Source organism: Aristolochia californica, unplaced genomic scaffold, assembly GCF_029961685.1.
Source record: "Aristolochia californica isolate CCGP_79_NKW_82.1479 unplaced genomic scaffold, dmAriCali1.0.hap1 SCAF_336, whole genome shotgun sequence".
NCBI classification, from domain to species: Eukaryota; Viridiplantae; Streptophyta; class Magnoliopsida; order Piperales; family Aristolochiaceae; genus Aristolochia; species Aristolochia californica.
Window position 1 is genome coordinate 19,754 of NW_027182033.1, and position 6,966 is coordinate 26,719.

Genomic DNA, 6,966 nt, shown 5'->3' on the forward strand with positions numbered 1-6,966 from the left:
TTTTGGTGGCCCACGTACTTATTTGTTGGGGAGAAACCGATCCAATTCGAAGTTGTTGATGTTTATACCGATCGATCATAGAAGAAAAATTCGGATTCATTCCGATCAAGCTTCCTTCCTATGAATCTGGAAGTTCTTCTCAGATACAAGGAAATGATTCAGTTCCAGAGCCAAAGACCGTAGTTCTCGAACGAGTAATCGAAAAGATTCGGGAGCATCCTCCGGGTTAGGTATTGTTCCTCCAATAATCATAGTACCAAGTACTTCCTGGCGAGCTCTAATATGATCGGATTTATAAGTAAGCATCTCTTGTAAAATATGCGCAACACCAAATCCCTCTAGAGCCCAAACTTCCATTTCTCCTACTCGTTGTCCCCCTTGCTTGGCCCTCCCTCTAAGGGGTTGTTGTGTAACAAGTGCATAATGTCCACTGGAGCGCCCATGGATTTTATCATCAACTTGATGAATTAATTTCAGGATATAGGGTTTTCCTATTATAACAGGTTGTTCAAAAGGATCTCCTGTTCTTCCATCAAATATTCTGCTTTTTCCTGGATACTCGGGTTCAAAGACCCATGGATTTGCTGTTTGCTTTCTGGCTTCATATAATTCAGAAAACACTAATTTTCTCGAAGCTTCTTGCTCATATCTTTCATCAAAGGGTGCTATTCTATAATGTCTGTCCAGCAAGTTCCCCGCTAACCCGAGAGAGCATTCAAATATCTGTCCCACATTCATTCGCGAAGGTACTCCTAATGGGTTGAAGACCATATCCACTGGTGTTCCATCTTGCAAATAAGGCATATCTTGTCTAGGCAAAATTTTCGAAATGATACCTTTATTCCCATGCCTTCCAGCTACTTTATCACCTACTTTGATTTCACGTTTCTGTGAAATATATACACGAATAATTTCTGGATTATAACTGGACTTTTTTTTTTTCTGGATCCATCTCACATCAATAACCCGGCCCCTTCCCCCTATAGGTAATTTTAGACAAGTTTCCTTTGCAGTGGATACCTGAATGCCAAGTATGGCTCGTAATAATCTATCTTCTGGAGCATACGATGATTCTTTCGCCGCCTGAGGCGTTAATTTACCTACTAAAATATCACCTGTTTCTACCCAAGATCCCAGCATCACAATTCCGTTTCTGTCTAAATTGCGGAGTAAATGAGCTTCCAAATGGGGTATTTCCCTAGTGATTCTTTCAGGACCTTGGCTTGTCACATGAGTCTGAATTTCATATTTCCGGATGTGAAAAGAAGTATAAATATCGGCATATACCAAACGCTCACTAATGAGTACCGCGTCTTCAAAATTGTAGCCTTCCCATGGCATATAAGCTACTAATACATTTTTTCCCAAAGCGAGTTCACCGCCAACAGTAGCCGCACCACCCGCTAAAATTTGTCCCTTTTTAATGCATTTACCCCGCGTAGCCTGAGGTTTTTGATGCATACAAGTGTTTTTGTTGGAACGTTGATACATAACTAATGGAATGCTTATAGTGTCTCCATTACCTGATAAAATGATCTTGTCAGTATCGGTATAAATAATCTTTCCCTCGCATTCGGCTATAGCAGAAACCCCCGAATCTAGAGCCGCTTGGCGTTCCAACCCAGTTCCAACAATACACTTCTCGGACCGAGAAAGCGGAACTGCTTGGCGCTGCATATTAGAACTCATTAAAGCCCGATTCGCATCATTATGCTCAATAAAAGGAATGAGGGAAGCTCCAATAGAAAAATATTGGAAGGGAAAAATGCTTCGAAGATGAATCTGTTCCCATGCAATAGTCAGGAATTCTTGACGGTATCGAACTGGAACAACCTGTTCTTCTTGAATATCCTGGTTCAAGGCCAAAGAATTTCCTGTCGCTACCATATAGTATTCATCTATACTTGGTGCTAAATAAACCACCAGTACCTCTTTAGATCTCTCAGATATCTCATAAAATGGACTCTCTATAGACCCCCAATAACCAATCCTCGCATGAATAGCTAAGGACCCAATAAGTCCAACATTGATCCCTTCGGACGTGTCAATTGGACAAATACGTCCATAATGACTAGGGTGGATATCCCGTATCCGAAAACTAGCAGTTCGACCAGTTAATCCTCCAGGACCCAAATAACTCAATTTTCGCCCATGAACTATTTGTGTCAATGGATTCGTTCGATCCAAAACTTGAGATAAAGGGTGTAATCCAAAAAAGGATTCATAAGTAGTTGTTAATGGAGTTGAAGTTACCAAATTCTGAGGAGTCGGTATTAATTTATACCTGATTGCTCCACATATAGTTCCTCGAACCACATTTTCTAAACGAACCAGAGCCAAACCCAATTGATCCTGTAACAGATCTGCTACAGAACGAATACGTTTATTTTTCAAGTGATTCATATCGTCAAGTGTGCCCATTCCAAATTTCATTCCGATCAAATGATCCGCAGCAGCCAATATATCTCGTGGTAACAAAAATGTATTGTTCTGAGGTATATCAAGATTCAGTCTCCGGTTCATGTTTCGTCGACCAATCCTTCCTAATTCACATCTTTGTTGAAAAAATGTCTTTTGTAATTCCTTACATAAGGACTCCGAAAATACTGGATCCCCACCTACACACGCAAATTGTTGATAAAACTCCAAAATGGCATTTTCCCTTGACCCGATCTTTTTTTTTTCCTTTTCATTCAGGAAAGACAAGAAAATTTCAGGGTAGCAAGCATTATCCAGAATTTCTCTTAGATTCGACCCCATAGCTGATAGTAGAACTAGAATAGATATTTTTTGTTTCCTACTCACGCGGGGCCCATATTCTTGCTTTTCTATCAATCTCTAATTCTGACCTTCCTCCCCAATCTGATATTATTGTGCCGGTATAGACAGCAATTCCGTTATGGTCCAATTCTGAACGGTAATAAATACCGGGGCTTTGCAATATTTGATTGATCACAATCCTGTATATTCCATTTACTATAGAGGTTCCCAGGGAATTCATTAGAGGAATATTTCCAATAAATACGGTTTGCTCTTGCATATCTCTACCGGGTTTCCAAATTAATCCTGCGGGTACATATAATTCAGAAGAATACGTGAGTGATTCATACACAGCATCTCTCTCTTTTATCAAGGGTTCCACCAATTGATATGTTTCCACAAATAATTGAAATTCTATTTCTTGATCTGTATCTTCAATTTTTGGAAACTTATGAAGTTCTTCGGTCAAGCCCTGATCAATGAACCTACAAAATCCTTCAAATTGTATCTGACTAAATCCAGGTATTGTAGACATTCCCTCATTTTCATCCGGAGCATCTTAATTAAGTTTCCCATTTATTGAAAAAATCCCATTATTGGTTAAGTCTTTATCGAACCATATAGATCGATCGAGCAATGATGGAATGTATATTCTTTTTACTGAATCACATGAAATTTTATCCAATTCCATAGACCTATGAAATTGGCATAGACGGAGGAATTAAAGAGAGATAATTTTCGACGGATCCAAATGGAGATGGATTAATAAAACATTCCTTGAAACAAAATTCTGCCCCTTAGCTTAGACTGATGGAGTCTTGTATAGAATATACAAATGGATCCAATTTCTACCTGTTATTATGATATTACGATAAGATTGGGTATCAGAAATAAGATTGGGTATCAGAAATAAGATTGGGTACCAGAAATAGATTCATGATTTGATCCATTCTCTATGAATGAGATAAAGACAGAATAATCCGGAACAGTATCGAGTTGGTTTTTATTTTAGCACTTAACTTATTTCATTGATTCCACCATTGTTCAAAAAAGGATTCACAGAGAAGAGGGAGCTCTTGTTAGTGTTAGTAGAATTAGTAGAATACGATTGAAGTGCGTAAAGGGCATTGTATAAGTATATCCAGATATAGCTATCTAGTTATCTGCATATCCCCTCTTTTCGGGGTGCTATATGCGAATTTCCAATTTAGATTCAACTTATTCAATAGAAAAATATTCAATGCAAAATTCAAGCACGACAATTCCCTATAAGATAAGGTGGATAGGACTAGGTATGCGTGTAACAATTTATGTTCGAGGGTTTACATATACACATATATGTTGTTATAATTGAAATTGAAAACAATTGATACTGATTAGTCGTGTATCAACTTTTTTGTTTTCTTATGTTATTAATTTAATTATTAAGGTAAGGAAAGAAAACGTTAGATCAAAATCCAAGAACTGTTCATGAATTCACAGGAAATAATTAATGGCTCCAATTTACTCTGAATTTTGGACTCTGTGCCTAGAAATATCTTTTTTCTGTTTCAATATAAAAAAAAATATTATGTTTTGAAACACTATACAATCAAGAGAACCCTGGACCCAGGGATCCCTTTTGGAAAGGGATAAAGAAACCCGTTTTAAAAATCCAACTCAAACCAAAAAAAGGTTGAGTAACCCCCCCCCCCCAAAAAAAAAAAAAAAAGAAAGAGTTAGGTCTATTTTGGATCATTTTGGCGGCATGGCCGAGTGGTAAGGCGCGGGACTGCAAATCCCTTTCTCCCCAGTTCAAATCCGGGTGTCGCCTGATCAACAAAAGAAAAGCTTCGGAATACCTTATCCTTCTATGCTAATAGAACTCACATATGCTAATAGAACTCACAAAATTCTTGCCTGACAGAAGCATGACTAGGGTTGTAGATACTGTATTTTAAGAATACAGAGGTTCTATAAAAAAAAAAGACTTGAATTTTTATCATTTGGTTATGGTTAAAATCGGGTATCAATATGAAAAAAAACCGATTTATGAACTGATTACTGGTTGGTTCGGCTATTTCTTTGTATTTGATTTATCAATCGAATCGATAGTAAAACTGAAATTGTGAGATTCAGAACTACGAAAGTCAGATACCTAAAATCGGGGTAGCCGAAGGAAAGGGGGTTCGGTTCCTAAATGTAAATCCAATCCTTGCTTCTATTCTAGGATCTGAGGGAGATTATAGGAAGCACTATCAATACTTCCTAATTACCCTACCTTACTAGGGTGGTGCCCACTGACTGAGTCTTGAATTAAATTGGGTAGGTTGGTGGGGAATCAAATGGGAGTTGCGGAAAGGGCTAAGGATAGTTTGTATTTTGTATCCAGACTCACGAGAATCCCTGAGTACTTACTCAGGTATCCAATCAATATTGGATTGGATGGGTAATCAACTCTTAACTATAACTATTATAGTTATAGAATAACTAACTATTCTATATCTATATTATAGAATATAGAATCTAATTTTCTAATAAAAGTTGAAAAATACTTCTCCGTTTTTTGTAACACCCTGCCAAGAACGTAATGGGGTGTCCCCCGATTGTTTCACAGAAAGAAACAGAGACAGTAAGACTTGGGGGGTAGATAGAGGTATGTGATAGATAGTTAAGATAGTTATCTTTTACATCTTTATGGTATATATATATATTCTATTTATATTCCATTTTTTTTTCTTATGCTTATGAAAGCTAACAAAACAAACAATGGGTCTTACTATTCCTACATCTTTCATTAGTAACATTCCTTTAAGATCTCCAAGGGTAGTTGTATATCTTGCTTTTGCTTACTGCTTTCCGATTCGACCGGAGATCCTTGTAATTAGAGTATAGGAACTCTTGTATTCATTGGATTGGTTCATCAATAGCGTTAGAGCAAAATGCCATTTTGACTCTGCACCATTGATTCCACTATTATTAGTGATTAATAATGGAATAATTCCTTCATATTCATAGAGATCGGGGAGATAATTTACATGGATATAGTAAGTCTCGCTTGGGCTGCTTTAATGGTGGTCTTTACGTTTTCCCTTTCACTCGTAGTATGGGGAAGAAGTGGACTCTAGGGGTACTACTAATTAAGTTGAGTAATCAAATTGGATCAATGGTGCTTATGTTTAATGGACCGTTCCGCGAAGCGTTTTAAGATAATCCATTTCAAAAATTCTAGGGTAATCCAGTAATATATGAACAATGATCTTTCGATCAATATTTGAATGATTTGATTCTGATGTTGTTCGTATTTCGAAACTCAAAGGAATGCGCATGATAGGAAATTTTTCCAGCCGAACTCTTCCTATTCCTAAATATAATATTCGATTTCGATGAACCCGCTCTTACCATAATTATGGATATTACAATGAGGAGCAACCAACCCCTATTTTTTTATTTGTTTTTCCCTCTTGACTGTTCAAAGAGGAAGTACTGCTACTATTACGTGGATACGTACTTTCTACTGGAGATGCCATAGACGTAGTGGTTGTTCAAAGGGGTACTACGCATAATAAGATCTTGCGTCGGGTGATCCGTGCTCACTTAAGTTTTATACTTCTAGGAATCCTATTTATGCTTTATTGACTCACCTCATGTCATGGCTCAAGCATGAAAAATGGGTGGTGTTTACTACTTATACTTATTTTTCAAATCCGAAGAAGTGACTATAGAACTCCGTGGGGTATCTGTTAACGGCCCAATCAATTACTTCATTTATATGGATAGATATTGTATCTAGTCTATATCAAACCCATCCATTTTTTGAATTTATACAATACAACTTTATACATGCAATACAATATTTTTACAATATAATAATAGATAGTGTGGTAGAAAGAACTATATGAACCTTTCTACTACACCATCTATTATACTGTTGATTCCAGTTCTCTAATTTCATTTAAGACTTGGAATTGGAATCCCTTTTATTTCGTCAATCATTGATAAGAGCTAATAAGTCAAGTTTAATTCTAATCATTTTGACTGACTGTTTTTACGTAGATGATAAGTAAAAAAGCAGTAGGAACTAAAATGAACAGCGCAGTCGCAATAAATGCGAGAATATTGACTTCCATAATCTCATCGTTTTTTTTTTGCTTCGCAATAACTCGGGATCTAATCCCATAGAAAAAAAAAAATTAAAAATAAAAAGATTTCTCCTGTAAATTCAAT

The 6,966-nt window shown here is 36.7% G+C and overlaps 1 non-coding gene across 1 annotated transcript; it reads left to right on the forward strand.

Moving 5' to 3' along the window:
• Nucleotides 1-4,501: 4,501 nt before the first annotated feature.
• TRNAC-GCA (transfer RNA cysteine (anticodon GCA)) lies at nt 4,502-4,573 on the forward strand. The gene has a single exon. It is a non-coding gene; the product is annotated as a tRNA-Cys (tRNA).
• The last annotated feature ends 2,393 nt before the right edge of the window (nt 4,574-6,966 follow it).